Source organism: Mus musculus, chromosome 6 (assembly GCF_000001635.26).
Source record: "Mus musculus strain C57BL/6J chromosome 6, GRCm38.p6 C57BL/6J".
NCBI classification, from domain to species: Eukaryota; Metazoa; Chordata; class Mammalia; order Rodentia; family Muridae; genus Mus; species Mus musculus.
Genome location: NC_000072.6, coordinates 19,312,757 through 19,329,568, shown reverse-complemented (window position 1 = coordinate 19,329,568; position 16,812 = coordinate 19,312,757). Strand labels below are relative to the sequence as shown.

The 16,812-nt window shown below is 40.8% G+C and overlaps 1 pseudogene; it reads left to right on the top strand.

Moving 5' to 3' along the window:
- Eif3s6-ps4 (eukaryotic translation initiation factor 3, subunit 6, pseudogene 4) lies at positions 10,169 to 11,548 on the top strand (annotated as a pseudogene).

Here is a 16,812-nt window from a genome sequence, read left to right as displayed (position 1 = left end):
TGAGTGTAGTTTCACTAGGCAAATATGTCTGAGGTATAATGAAAAAATATTTAATTCATACCTTCTAAATTTTTTAGAGACAGACCATTTTGAGTATTTATTATTGTTAAGACATATGCACATGCTAAGCACTTATCCTTTACTGAGTAATCATTTTCTCTTGGCCAGCACATATACAGAATCTTCCTGCAACTCTACTACCCACTGCAATTTCCATATGAAATCAAACTACATCAGTTCATTCAGATTTCATCTTTTTGTTTTCATTGAAACATGTAATATTTTGAATCATATTAGAATCTGTGTCATGGTTGTTTGATGCAAAATACTATAGGAATAAATGTAGATAAAGACTAAAAATGCTTTCAATTAACTATTATTGTGCAGAGAAAACAGGACCCAGTTGGAATGTAAAATGCCTATGAACTTGTCAGAAAACGGTTGGAAGAACTTAAAGATGAAACTGAAGAACAGAAATGGAAAGATGAAGGTGGACTGGCCTTGCCACTGTGGAGTTCAAATGGTGATAAAACTTAAATAGTGTCACCTATGAACTAACACATATAATTTGGCCAACTGTGACATTATAAACTTCTGATACTACGTTCTAGAATTGAAAATATTTGCATGTGTTAATTGTTAATCTGATGAGTTCTATCACTACGAAGGGCACAAATATGCATCAGTGTTTATGAGAAAAGAAAACATGATTGAAAATGATATCATTTATTTACGGAAAATTTTGTAGCAATAGAAAAATAATGAACGACTAAGAAGTTGAATATAAAGTGCTTGTATATATCTTCAGTCAGTTAACACTTGGTTATGGATTAATATGAAATGTATCCAAATAATGTTAGGCATATATGTCATTGTTATTTTTACTCCTTTGTGGTACCTAATTTCTGTGCAATGCTTGTTGTAATGGGAGAAACAAAAAATTACATGATGTAATAAATATTAAATGAAAATTCACATCTTTTAGAACTAAAGCCAGTGTGATGCCCCAGTCTGCATCATATGGACCACCTTTGACTGTAACCTTTGCCCATACTAGATAAGAATCACTTTTTTATGTTTTCATTTTATTAGATATTTTCTTTATTTATATTTCAAATGTTATCCCATTTGCTAGTTTCCCCTCTGAAAGTCCCCTATAACCTCCCCCCACCCCCTGCTACCCAACCCACCCACTCCCATTCCTGGTCCTATAATTTGCCTATATTGGGGCATAGAACCTTCACAGGACCAAGGACCTGTCCTCTCATTGATGACTGACTAGGGCATCCTCTGCTACATATGCAACAAGAGCCATGAGTCCCACACAGCACACAAAGTAAAATTTCAATTGGCAATAGGTTGAAATACAAACAAAAGAGAGCTGAAGTAAAAATAATAAAGTTATATCAAAATTGCCTATTCTGAGGTTGAGAACCACAGTCATTATGCATTTTACTATCATTGAAATAACTAAAATACCTACCAGGATACTACATTCACAGTCCAGGTTCCTCAGAAAATTTGAAGACTACCCATTTCAACACAAACTTGAAATTCCCATTAGAAGAAAATAATCTGATCTCACATACTGGATACCTCACATTGTGAGCACTTCACTTATTTTTATTCTTCTATTGAAAACACATGCACACATGGCCCATTATGTTTATAGAAGCCTTATTTATAATATTCTGGAGCTGGAAAGAACCCAGATATCCCTCAACAGAAGAATGGATACAGAAAATGTGGTACATTTACACAACTCAGTTATCCAAAACAATGAAGTTATGAAATTCTTAGGCAAATGGATGGGACAGTGTCCTTGGGTACTTTCCCTAGCTCCTTCATTGGGTACCTTGTGCTCCATCCAATGGATAGCTGTGAGCATCCACTTCTGTATTTGTCAGGCACTGGCAGAGCCTCCCAGGAGACAGCTTTATCAGGCTCTTGTATCCTTTGCCCATACTAGATCAGGATCACCTCCATGATAACTGTATTAGATATGCTTGCTCTTAGTACTTCAGTTTTTCTTGCTTATGGTCTCTCTTCCTCAAATATTTTTCCTCACTACTGTACTAGCAGGAATCATGCTAGGTCCCTCCATTTTAAGGATTCAGGAACCTAAAAAGGTAATTGGCCTTAACTGTCACTCAAGTCTTATGGTGTAGTCTCCCCTCCCCCAGCCTGAAACCTGCTTGCTCGGGGTGGAGCTTCCTGCTCATTCGTTCTGCCACGCCCACTGCTGGAACCTGAGGAGCCACACTCGTGCACCTTTCTACTGGACCCGAGATTATTCGGCGGGAATCGGGTCCCCTCCCCCTTCCTTCATAACTAGTGTCCTAACAATAAAATTTGAGCTTTGATCAGAATGAATTTGTCTTAGCTCCGTTTTTTCTTCCGCCCCATCTAGATTCCTCTCTTACAGCTCGAGCGGCCTTCTCAGTCGAACATTTTGGCACCAGAACTGGGACCTGAAGAATGGCAGAGAGATGCTAAGAGGAGCTCCACAGGAAAGGATCTTCGTATCGGACATCGGAGCAACGGACAGGTACACATGCTAGCGCTAGCTTAAAATTTCAGTTTTGTAAAGTGTTGCTGAGGATGCGGTAGGATACGAATTAAGCTTGAATCAGTGCTAACCCAACGCTGGTTCTGCTTGGGTCAGCAGCGTGTTAATCGGAACTAGAAACGGAAACAGGCAGGTTAGCCGCAGCTTTTTAGGAAGCTGCTTAGGTGGAAGAAGAAAGGGTTTAAAGTCATGGATCAGGCAGTTGCCCATAGTTTTCAGGAGTTGTTTCAGGCCAGAGGAGTAAGGCTTGAAATACAATTAGTAAAAAATTTTTTAGGTAAGATAGATAGCTGTTGCCCATGGTTCAAGGAAGAAGAAACACTAGATTGTGGAACCTGGGAGAAAGTTGGTGAGGCCTTAAAAATCACTCAGGCAGATAATTTTACCCTAGGCCTCTGGGCGCTCGTAAATGATGCAATAAAAGATGCCACTTCCCCAGGGCTAAGTTGCCCCCAGGGGGAGCTTGTGGTATCTCAGGAGGAGTGCCTGTCAGAGAGGGCCTCCTCAGAAAAAGATCTTCTTAACTCAAAAATTGATAAATGTGGAAACTCGGATGAAAAACTGATTTTTAACAAAAATCACTCAGATAGAGGAGCTGCCCATTACCTTAATGAGAATTGGTCCTCTTGTGAATCTCCCACTCCACCTGTAGTCCCCACTTCGGGAGGTGCCACTCATAGGGACACACGACTAAGCGAGTTAGAGTTTGAGATTAACCTTCAGAGGCTGACTAATGAGCTTCGGGAACTAAAAAAGATGTCAGAAGCGGAGAAGAGTAACTCTTCTGTAGTTCACCAGGTGCCGCTAGAAAAGGTTGTGAGTCAGGCTCGTGGGAAAGGACAGAATATGTCTAATACGCTAGCCTTTCCGGTGGTCGAGGTAGTTGATCAGCAAAATACTAGGGGCAGACATTACCAGACCTTAGATTTCAAGTTGATAAAAGAGTTAAAGGCGGCTGTTGTGCAATATGGCCCTTCAGCCCCATTCACTCAAGCATTACTGGACACAGTTGTGGAGTCACACTTAACCCCTTTAGATTGGAAGACTCTTTCTAAGGCTACCCTGTCAGGAGGAGATTTTTTGCTTTGGGATTCTGAATGGCGAGACGCCAGTAAGAAAACTGCTGCTTCTAACGCTCAGGCTGGTAATTCAGACTGGGATAGCAACATGCTTTTAGGAGAGGGCCCTTATGAGGGACAGACAAATCAGATTGATTTTCCCGTTGCAGTGTACGCGCAAATTGCGACGGCCGCACGCCGTGCTTGGGGAAGGTTGCCAGTCAAAGGAGAGATTGGTGGAAGTTTAGCTAGCATTCGGCAGAGTTCTGATGAACCATATCAGGATTTTGTGGACAGGCTATTGATTTCAGCTAGTAGAATCCTTGGGAATCCGGACACGGGAAGTCCTTTCGTTATGCAATTGGCTTATGAGAATGCTAATGCAATTTGCCGAGCTGCGATTCAACCACATAAGGGAACGACAGATTTGGCGGGATATGTCCGCCTTTGCGCAGACATCGGGCCTTCCTGCGAGACCTTGCAGGGAACCCACGCACAGGCAATGTTCTCAAGGAAACGAGGGAAAAATGTATGCTTTAAGTGTGGAAGTTTAGATCATTTTAGAATTGATTGTCCTCAGAACAAGGGTGCCGAGGTTAGACAAACAGGCCGTGCCCCAGGAATATGTCCCCGGTGTGGGAAGGGCCGCCACTGGGCAAAAGATTGTAAGCATAAAACGAGGGTTTTGAGCCACCCGGTGGCGGGAAACGAGGAAAGGGGTCAGCCCCAGGCCCCGAGTTACTCAAAGAAGACAGCTTATGGGGCTATAAATCTGCTGCCCAGCCAACAAGATCAGTTCTTGAGCTTGTCAGGTCAAACCCAGGAAATGCAAGACTGGACCTCTGTTCCACTGTCCATGCAGCATTAACCCCAGAAGTGGGAGTCCAAACTCTGCCTACCGGAGTCTTTGGACCACTACCTGTAGGAACCTGTGGTTTTCTCTTAGGACGAAGCAGTTCTATTGTAGAAGGCCTGCAGATTTATCCAGGTGTTATAAGTAATGATTATGAGGGAGAAATTAAAATCATAGCCGCTTGCCCTCGTGGTGCTATAACTATACCCGCTAATCAGAAAATTGCTCAACTTACTTTGATCCCTTTGCGCTGGTCACTATCTAAATTCTTTAAAAATTAAGAAGGACAGAATAACTTTGACTCCTCTGGCGTAAATTGGGTGAAATCTATCACCAATCAGAGACCTAACCTTAAATTGATTCTTGATGGAAAAAGCTTTGAAGGATTAATAGATACCGGGGCCGATGTAACGATTATTAGAGGGCAGGACTGGCCCTCAAACTGGCCCCTGTCTGTTTCCTTGACTCACCTTCAAGGAATTGGTTATGCCAGTAACCCAAAACGTAGTTCCAAATTGCTAACCTGGAGAGATGAGGATGGAAAATCAGGAAATATTCAGCCGTATGTTATGCCAAATTTGCCTGTAACCCTGTGGGGAAGAGATCTGTTGTCACAGATGGGCGTTATCCTGTGCAGTTCTAAGGAGATGGTGACTGAACAGACGTTCAGGCAGGGACCCCTGCCTGATCGTGGACTAATAAAGAAGGGACAGAAAATTAAGACTTTTGAGGATCTTAAACCCCACTCTAACGTGAGAGGTTTAAAGTATTTTCAGTAGCGGCCACTGTCTTGCCTGCATTCCACGCCGAAAAAATTCAATGGCATAATGATATTCCGGTGTGGGTAGATCAGTGGTCTTTACCTAAAGAGAAAATAGAGGCCGCTTCTTTGCTAGTGCAGGAGCAGTTAGAAGCAGGACATTTGGTGGAGTCCCACTCTCCCTGGAATACACCCATTTTCATTATCAGGAAGAAATCGGGAAAATGGAGACTGTTGCAAGATTTAAGAAAGGTTAATGAAACCATGGTACTTATGGGAACTTTACAACCGGGGCTCCCCTCCCCAGTAGCCATTCCTAAGGGATATTATAAGATTGTTATAGATTTGAAAGATTGTTTCTTTACCATCCCTTTGCATCCAAAGGATTGTGAGAGATTTGCTTTTAGTGTTCCTTCTGTAAATTTCAAGGAACCCATGAAAAGATATCATTGGACAGTTCTCCCGCAGGGCATGGCTAATAGTCCCACCTTATGTCAAAGGTTTGTGGCAAAGGCAATTCAGCCTGTTAGACAACAATGGCCAAATATTTACATCATCCATTTCACAGATGATGTCTTGATGGCGGGAAAGGACCCCCAAGATTTGCTTTTGTGTTATGGAGACTTACGAAAGGCCCTGGCTGATAAGGGATTACAAATTGCTTCTGAAAAGATACAAACTCAGGATCCTTATAATTATTTGGGTTTTAGACTCACTGATCAAGCTGTTTTTCCCCAGAAAATTGTTATTCGTAGAGATAACTTAAGGACCTTAAATGATTTTCAAAAATTGTTAGGTGATATAAATTGGCTTCGCCCCTATCTAAAGCTTACTACAGGGGAGTTGAAACCTTTATTTGATATTCTTAAAGGGAGTTCTGATCCCACTTCCCCTAGATCCCTAACCTCAGAAGGATTACTGGCCTTACAGCTAGTGGAAAAGGCTATTGAAGAACAGTTTGTCACTTACATAGATTACTCCCTGCCGCTGCACCTGTTAATTTTTAATACGACTCATGTGCCTACGGGATTGCTATGGCAAAAATTTCCTATAATGTGGATACATTCGAGGATTTCTCCCAAATGTAATATCTTGCCATATCACGAAGCAGTGGCTCAGATGATTATCACTGGAAGAAGGCAGGCATTGACTTATTTTGGAAAGGAGCCAGATATCATTGTCCAGCCTTACAGCGTGAGTCAGGACACTTGGCTGAAACAGCATAGTACAGATTGGTTGCTTGCGAAATTAGGGTTTGAAGGAACTCTAGATAGCCACTACCCCCAAGATAGGTTGATAAAATTCTTAAATGTGCATGATATGATATTTCCTAAGATGACTTCCTTACAGCCTTTAAATAATGCTCTATTGATTTTTACTGATGGCTCCTCTAAAGGGCGAGCTGGATATCTTATTAGTAATCAACAGGTTATCGTAGAGACTCCTGGTCTCTCGGCTCAGCTCGCCGAATTAACAGCAGTACTGAAGGTTTTTCAGTCTGTACATGAGGCTTTTAATATTTTTACTGACAGTTTATATGTTGCTCAGTCAGTACCCTTATTGGAAACCTGTGGTACGTTTAACTTCAATACGCCGTCAGGATCTTTATTTTCAGAATTACAAAACATCATTCTCGCCCGGAAAAATCCGTTTTATATTGGCCACATACGGTCTCACTCTGGCCTTCCTGGACCTCTGGCAGAGGGTAATGATCGCATTGACAGAGCTCTAATAGGAGAAGCCTTAGTTTCAGATCGGGTTGCTTTGGCCCAACGTGATCACGAAAGGTTTCATCTTTCTAGCCATACCCTAAGGCTCCGACATAAGATCACAAAGGAGCAAGCGAGAATGATCGTAAAACAATGTCCTAAATGTATTACTTTATCTCCAGTGCCACATCTAGGAGTTAATCCTAGAGGCCTTATGCCTAATCATAGTTGGCAAATGGATATAACCCATTATGCAGAATTTGGAAAACTAAAATATATACATGTTTGCATTGATACTTGTTCAGGATTTCTTTTTGCTTCTCTGCATACAGGAGAAGCTTCAAAAAACGTAATTGATCATTGCCTACAAGCATTTAATGCCATGGGATTGCCTAAACTTATTAAGACAGACAATGGGCCATCTTATTCCAGTAAAAACTTTATTTCATTCTGTAAAGAATTCGGTATTAAACATAAAACTGGAATTCCTTACAACCCCATGGGACAAGGAATAGTTGAACGTGCTCATCGCACCTTAAAGAATTGGCTTTTTAAGACAAAAGAGGGGCAGCTATATCCCCCAAGGTCACCAAAGGCCCACCTTGCCTTCACTTTATTTGTCCTAAATTTCTTGCACACCGATATCAAGGGCCAGTCTGCAGCGGATCGCCACTGGCATCCAGTTACTTCTAATTCTTATGCATTGGTAAAATGGAAGGACCCCCTGACTAATGAATGGAAGGGTCCAGATCCAGTTCTAATTTGGGGTAGGGGCTCAGTTTGTGTTTTTTCACGAGATGAAGATGGAGCGTGGTGGCTGCCAGAGAGATTAATTAGTCAGATGAACACAGATTCTGACTCTTCTGGTAAGTATCATTCTAAAGACTAAAATTCCTTTTGTGCTTAAAATTCAGCTGAGAGCAACAGCTCTCAAAGCTGTTCTCCAGCTACTCTCTGAGCCAGCTCCCGACAGGAGGCCGGAGACTAGCCTCAGCTTTACAATTTGCATTTGAATAAAGTACCTAGACTTCCCCGAAAGAAGTTCTGCTTTCCTACTTTCTCACTGTCTTTCAAGATTTTGTCTTTCAAGCAGGTAAATCAACATTCTCGAGGCGGACCAGTGGATGTGCATCCCCACCCCCCTAGAGCACACAGGTGGCAGCTGTTATCCCCAGTCTCAGGACATTTCCAGCACGTGGTTTTCAGTCTGAGTTAAAAATTTAGGTTTACCTAGAGGGCTAGAAGAGTAGATATTTCTATATTAATAAAGATTGGTTTTTATTTTGATAGACAGGCTTAGCCCCTTAGCTGACCTCTGGCTTTTCACCCTTGCTGTTACTGCAAGGTGTCCTTAGCTCAATAGGCTGTGGAAAAAACAGGGATGAGGAGGAACGACTTCCAGCTCCTATTTTAGCCACAAATCGTGGTGTTACTAACGACATAATTCTTGCTTAGGCTTTGCTAATTCTGAGGTTGATAATTCTCCTTTAGGAGCTGCACAGCACTCAGAACTGTGCATACTGGTTTGTGATTGTACAAATTCAATATGGGCACTTCTTGGTGCAGAGATACTGCAAGGGAAGGTCCGGCTTGACCATTTCTGAGTTTCCTGTGAGATAAACCCGGTTTGAAAGAGGTTGGTACCAAATTTTGGTTAAAAATAAAAAATATTTTCCGGCTCTACCTCGCCTCCCCAAAAGGTACCGAGAGCCACATGTGTGGGTTTTACCCACGGGAGGAATCGGGTCCATGTCCACCCAAGCCAAGGTTAAAAGCCCACTCATCTACGGATGAGAAAATCATTTGATCACCTCAGTTAAGCGTTGCCTTATTTAACTTAATTAATAGGGGGGAGAGAGATTGGAGACGTACTATTGAAAGGGCAAGCCCTTCACTGCCTCCCACCCAAATAAAAGAGCCGGTCGAACGCCTTCTCCCTGTTTCCCACCTATCTTCCAAAAATGCAGAGGAATATCAACTTAGTGTTATTTTCACATCGTTCAGTCAAACTTAGCCAGAGTTCCAACACCCTACTTAAAATTCAAATAGAAAGTTACCTACCAAGTACTAATTAGCATTATAAAGTCAGAGTCTGCAGCTCCAGGCCTTTCAGTTAGTTGTTTACTAGAAAGGACAGTCTTAAGCCAGATACAGTTTACCATAAGAAAAGTTAAAGAATCCCAGTGAAGCAAGTTTTTTCTTTAGCCCTAGATTCCAGGCAGAACTATTGAGCGTAGATAAATTTTCCCCCTCAGGCCTGCTTTTTCTTTTTTTAAATTTTGTTAATAATAGGGAGGAGATGTAGTCTCCCCTCCCCCAGCCTGAAACCTGCTTGCTCGGGGTGGAGCTTCCTGCTCATTCGTTCTGCCACGCCCACTGCTGGAACCTGAGGAGCCACACACGTGCACCTTTCTACTGGACCCGAGATTATTCGGCGGGAATCGGGTCCCCTCCCCTTTCCTTCATAACTAGTGTCCCAACAATAAAATTTGAGCTTTGATCAGAATGAATTTGTCTTAGCTCCGTTTTTTCTTCCGCCCCGTCTAGATTCCTCTCTTACAGCTCGAGCGGCCTTCTCAGTCGAACCGTTCACGTTGCGAGCTGCTGGCGGCCGCAACATTATGGTACCTTTTTTCTTGTCTTACATAAGTTAGATTGAGTCAAAGATACTTTCACTGTGTTAACATCCCACTGACAAAATCAAGATGTCAGTCCCTGGAATAAAATAATCTAAATCAGTATAAGCATAACTAAAGCCCCATATGCATGACTATTTGGTCTTTACCAATAAATATACCATCTTTGTGTATGTGCATGGAATTGTGAAGTGTTCTAACAAATAAAAGAAACCAGCTCAGATAGAGAAACACCTTCCTTTGCACTTAAATGGGGAATCTAAATCAATGGGAACACAGGGGCAGAGAGAAGACACATTACTGGTACTCGGTGGATGTTCCCCATGTTATGCGATCTGTGGTGAGCAGTAAGTTGCCTAGAAGAATAGTCAGCTCTCCAAACATCTGCATTCCACCCTTTCCTTTGTTCACATCCTCAGCATTTTCTGTCTATTCTATTTTTATAATTTGTTCAAATTTGTTGTCTTCTCAACTAAAATAATCCTTTGAATTAATTACAACCTGTTATCTACATTGAAATATTAGGTTACCTTGCACCTTGCCAGACACTTGATGCTCACAGGTCAAAGATCCAAGTAATTAAAAGCACTCCTTTCCCCCGCAAGAAGGCAGAGTATGACTTAACTACTTGCATTGTGCACTTTCTTGATTGGCACCCGGTCTTTCTGCTTCTTGAGTTTCTCTCTGCAAAAGAGATTTATAATGAAAAAGAATTATTATAAGAAAAATTAGATCTTCTTAGTGATACCAATATGGTGGACTTTGCTATTGATGTTTACAAAATCCTTTATTCTGATGATATCCTTCATTCTTTGAGAGAAAACAAAAACAAACAAACAAACAAACAAAAAACCACAGTTGTTGCACACCTGAACCAGCTCCAGGCAGAAACAGAACCAATTGTGAAGATGTTTGAAGATCCAGAAACTACAAGGCAGATGCAGCCAACCAGGGATGGCAGGATGTTTGTTATTTGACTACCTGGCAGACAAACATGGGTTTAGGCGAGAGTACTTAGATACACTCTACAGATACTCAAAATTCCAGTATGAGTTTGGAAATTACTCTGGAGCCACAGAGTATCTTTACTTCTTTAGAGTTTTGGTCCCAGCAACAGATAGAAATGCTGTAACTTCACTCTGGGGAAAACTGGCCTCTGAAATCTTAATGCAGAATTGGGATGCAGCCATGGAAGACCTTACTCGATTAAAAGAGACCATAGACAATATTCTGTGAGTTCTCCACTCCAGTCTCTTCAGCACCGAATGTGGTTCGTTCATTGGTCTCTGTTTGTTTTTTTTTTCAACCATCCAAAGGGCCGTGATAATATTATTGATGTCTTCCTTTACCAACCACAGTACCTTAACGCAATTCAGACAACGTGTCCACATATTCTCCGCTATTTGACCACTGCCATCATATCCAACAAAGATGTGCGGAAACACTGGCAGGTGCTGAAAGATCGAGTGAAAGTTAGTCAACAGGAGTCTTACACGTATAAAGACCCAATTACAGAATTTGTTGAATGCCTATATGTTAACTTTGATTTTGACGGGGCTCAGAAAAATCTGGGAGAATGTGAATCAGTGCTCCTAGATGACTTCTTCCTGGTAGCTTGTCTTGAGGACTTCATTGAGAATTTAAGTGTCTTCATATTTGAGACTTTTTGTCATATCCACTAGTTTATCAGCATTGATATGTTAGCAAACAAACTGAATATGACTCCAGAAGAAGCTGAAAGATGGGATGTGAATTTGATTAGAAATGCGAGGTAGGATGACAAGATTGATTCTAAACTAGGTCATCTGGTAATGGGCAACAATGCAGTCTCACCCTACCAGCAAGTGATTGAAAAGACTGAAAGCCTTTCTTTTAGAAGTGAGGTCACACAATCACAAAGGAACTCACACAATATGTACTCACTGATAAGTGGATATTAGCCCAAAACTTAGGATATCCAAGATATAAGATACAATTTGCTAAATGCATGAAACTCAAAAAGAATGAAGACCAAAGTGTGGACACTGTGCCCCTTCTTAGAATCGGAAACAAAACAACCATGGAAGGAGTTACAGAGTCAAAGTTTGGAGATGTGACAAAAGGATGGACCATCTAGTGATTGCCATATCCAGGGATCCAACCCATAATCAGCCTCCAAACGCGGACACCATTGCATACACTAGCAAGATTTTGTTGAAAGGACCCAGATATAGCTGTCTCTTGTGAGACAATGCTTGGGCCTAGCAAACACAGAAGTGGATGCTCACAGTCAACTATTGGATGGATCACAGGGCTCCCAATGGAGGAGCTAGAGAAAGTAGCCAAGGAGCTAAAGGGATCTGCAACCCTATAGGTGGAACAACATTATGAACTAACCAGTACCCCGGAGCTCTTGACTCTAGCTGCATATGTATCAAAAGATGGCCTAGTCGGCCATCACTGGAAAGAGAGGCCCATTGGACACGCAAACTTTATATGCCCCAGTACAGGGGAATGCCAGGGCCAAAAAAAAAAAAAAAAAAAAAAAAAAAAAAAAATGGGAATGGGTGGGTAGGGAAGTGGGGGGAGGGGTATGGGGGACTTTTGGGATAGCATTGGAAATTTAATTGAGGAAAATACATAATAAAAAATATTAAAAAAAAAAGAAGCCAAATGTTGGCCATGAATAACAAAAAGAAACTTAATCAGAACAGTACATCAGAGCTCCCCAACCCAAGATTCTGGCTTCTATTAAAGGATTATAAAGAAAAGAAGAAAATGGAATAGGTGAAAAACACAGTAGTCATTGTGTATAAAAGATGACATAAATTTTTAGAAGCAATTAAAATGTTTTCTACAAAGTTTGGAGAATTTAAATAAAATTGGCTATTATTCATTTATAAAAAGTAAAAGACCATTACCTGGCAAGGCAGGCAAACATCTATGGGAACATTTGAGAAACAAGATTTAAAATGTATCAACTGAATGTCCAGATCAAATTAAACTGCACTTTGAATACCATTTTCAATAATTACGTGTAAATTTCCAGTTATAAAAAAACTGTAGAGTTAATTCATATTTCCTTATCTTTCATATTTCAAGAAAACACTTCATGTAGGTAATTAACTGGCTGAAGACTATAGGCGAACGTGAGCAAGAATCAGATTCCTCTAATAGTATCTGAGTTTCCCTTCCAGCTACATATCTTAGGTCAAACTGTGGAGACAATTGCTTGAATTAGTTTTTCAGAAAATGTTAAACCAAATGAATAGACTTCAGTCTAACACTTTATTTTTGAGAGGTGAGCTACAGGAGTCTCTAGAATTGATGTGGCCTTTGTCATTATTACAATATTGGAAAATACACTCAAGCTTTGTTCAAGGCAAAATGCAATTTAGAAGACAAATTGAATATTGGGAATAGTGGTTCTAATTTATTGCAGCTTTATCTAGCTGCTTGTGAAGGAGACCCTGAACAACTTTGTAAAATGCAAAACTAAACAGTTCCTCTGCTTCTTTATTTCATCTTTTCTGTCTGTTTGGAACTGAGGTGTGTCCTGTGTGTTTGAACTTTGCTCCTTTGATTCACTTGCGGAAAACTATATTTACCTCTGCTAAGGAAGCTCCTACTCTTTATTCATAAATGGGAACAAAGAACACGAGCTTGGCCTCAGTAGAAGTGAGGGCTGCATCTAGCCAGAATCAGTGGCAAACCCTTTAGCAGATAATGAGCTTCTGTAAGCTTCAAGGGGAGGAGTTTTCCTGGCCCCTGTGTTCATCTAATTTGTATTCAATAATGGAGTCTTTTCTGATATCTGCACAGGACTTTCAAAATAGTCAAATTTCTCATGGACTAATTTTTATTTATTGGTTTTACTCCCATGATTCCATTATAGATAGCAAATAATGTGACATAATATTAACAGATTAGATCTAAATGCATTTAAATGAAGATCAATCCCTCTACAACTGTAAGTCCAGGTGGTGATTTTACAATAATTGTATTGAGAAGTTTGTCTAGTATTAGGCTGTATCCCCCTGTCTCATTCAGTTTGTTACTGTCATTTTATGGTTGGCTTCTTGGCCCTTTCGAGTTTTCTAGTAGTCTCATATTTCTAAAATTCTTTCAGTTTAATACTGCCTTGTTGGACTGTGTCTAAGATGATCTACTCAGTTTCAATGGTGGATGGGATTTGAGTTCATCACAGTAGCAGGTTATTACTCTCTGGCAGTAATTCTCAAAGAGGAACTTAATTCAAAGCCAAAGGAGGAAGTGTAGCTTCTTACAGCAAGAGTTAATTTAGGACAACACTAATTGTAGTAATAATCTATAAAGTATACTGTTTACAATAACTTAAAGGCCTGATTTTCTAAACATGGATTTGTGAATTGGTTTTCATATTTATTACATATAATTCATCTCTCTAATCTATTGATAGATATTATTTTGTTAACAGTTGTCATCCAAGGCTAGTGCAAACACTTTTTAAATGTTTTTTATATTCTCTAAATCTTGGACCTTCAGACAGTATTCAACAGGGAAACTCACTTATCTTGTCATAAATATGTTCTTCTGGTTGATATGGATAGACTTAATGAAGAAAATCAACTCCTGACCTGCCTTCACATTATTTTACAAATACAAACATTAATTACAGTTTTTTATGTAAATTTCTTTGATTCTTAATCATTCCACTCCTCTTTTTAAGGAAAAGCTATCACTGCAATAGTAACTGAAAGAATGATTTCTTCATGTTAAAAGATCCATGCCCTGGCGATGCTCTAAAGGAGACTAAGCCAGTACCCAGAAGCCCAGGTAAAACACTGCCCACAGACATCCAACTCTCCCTCAGAGCCTATCCAGCTTCCCCAAGAGCACGCCTTTCCCTAGTCTCCATATTCTGTCACAAAACTCTGGCAGAAGCCTCAACCCCACCAGAGGCCACAAAGTTACATAGAAACTCAGAAGCCGGAACTTAGGAAATTAGTCTGAACAGCTGAGAGGGTGTGCCACAGAACCGGACAGCTTCTGGGACAGGTGGAGGCACAGAGCCACTTAGGCAGCACCCTTTGCGGGCCGCAGACAGCCGGCCACCGTCAGGACCAGAGGACAGGTGTCCGCCTGGCTCAGAAGGCCTCAGCCTCAGGAGCAGCGGTAGCCACCTTGGTTCCTGGACTCCACCGAACTTAGGAATTTAGTATGCACAGGTGAGAGTCTGCACCACAGAAGCTGACAGCTTCTGGGACCTGCCAAAGCAACACAGCTTCTGAGAAAGGTCCTGTTTTGGGCCTTCTTCTTCGGCTAGGAGGAGGTCCAAACACAAGATATCTACGTACCTTCCCTGTAAGAGAGAGCTTGCCAGCAGAGTGTGCTCTGAGCACTGAAACTCAGAGGAGAGAATCTGTCTCCCAGATCTGCTGATAGACGGTAACAGAATCACCAGAAGAACAATCTCTAAACAGAGTCAACTATAACAACTAACTCCAGAGATTACCAGATGGCAAAAGGTAAATGTAGGAATCTTACTAACAGGAACCAAGACCACTCACCATCATCAGAACCCAGCATTCCCACTTCTCCCAGTCCAGGGCACCCCAACACACCCAAAAACCTAGACCCAGATTTAAAAGCATATCTCATGATGATGGTAGAGGACATCAAGAAGGACTTTAATAACTCACTTAAAGAAATACAGGAGAACACTGCTAAAGAGGTACAAGTCCTTAAAGAAAAACAGGAAAACACAATCAAACAGGTAGAAGTCCTTACAGAAAAAGAGGAAAAAGCATACAAACAGGTGATGGAAATGAACAAAACCATACTAGACCTAAAAAGGGAAGTAGACATAATAAAGAAAACTCAAAGTGAGGCAACACTGGAGATAGAAACCCTAGGAAAGAAATCTAGAACCATAGATTCGAGCATCAGCAACAGAATACAAGAGATGGAAGAGAGAATCTCAGGTGCAGAAGATTCCATAGAGAACATCGTCACAACAATCAAAGAAAATGGAAAATGCAAAAAGACCCTAACTCAAAATATCCAGGAAATCCAGGACACAATGAGAAGACCAAACCTACGGATAATAGGAGTGGATGAGAATGAAGATTTCCAACTCAAAGGACCAGCAGACATCTTCAACAAAATTATTGAAGAAAACTTCCCAAATCTAAAGAAAGAGATGCCCATGAACATACAAGAAGCCTACAGAACTCCAAATAGACTGGACTAGAAAAGAAATTCCTCCCGACAAATAATAATCAGAACAACAAATGCACTAAATAAAGATAGAATACTAAAAGCAGTAAGGGAAAAAGGTCAAGTAACATATAAAGGCAAGCCTATCAGAATTACACCAGATTTTTCACCAGAGACTATGAAAGCCTGAAGAGCCTGGACAAATGTTATACAGACACTAAGAGAACACAAATTCCAGCCCAGGCTACTATACCCAGCCAAACTCTCAATTACCACAGATGGAGAAACCAAAGTATTCCACGACAAAACCAAATTCACACATTATCTCTCCACGAATCCAGCCCTTCAAAGGATAATAACAGAAAAAAACCAATACAAGGATGGGAACCACGCCCTAGAAAAAACAAGAAGGTAATCCCTCAACAAACCTAAAAGAAGACAGCCACAAGAACAGAATGCCAACTTTAACAACAAAAATAACAGGAAGCAACAATTACTTTTCCTTAATATCTCTTAACATCAATGGTCTCAACTCCCCAATAAAAAGACATAGACTAACAGACTGTCTACACAAACAATACCCAACATTTTGCTGCTTACAGGAAACTCATCTCAGAGAAAAAGATAGACACTACCTCAGAATGAAAGGCTGGAAAACAAATTTCCAAGCAAATGGTATGAAGAAACAAGCTGGAGTAGCCATCCTAATATCTGATAAGATTGACGTCCAACCCAAAGTCATCAAAAAAGACAAGGAGGGGCACTTCATTCTCATCAAAGGTAAAATCCTTCAAGAGGAACTATCAATTCTGAATATCTATGCTCCAAATACAAGGGCAGCCACATTCATTAAAGAAACTTTAGTAAATCTCAAAGCACACAATCCAGGTACGAAAGTTCAATCAAGATCAGGATATGATCTAAAGAGCCCAATATCCCCCAAAGAAATAGAAGCAGTCATTAATAGTCTCCCAACCAAAAAAAGGCCAGGACCAGATGGGTTTAGTGCAGAGTTCTATCAGACCTTCAAAGAAGATCTAATCCCAGTTC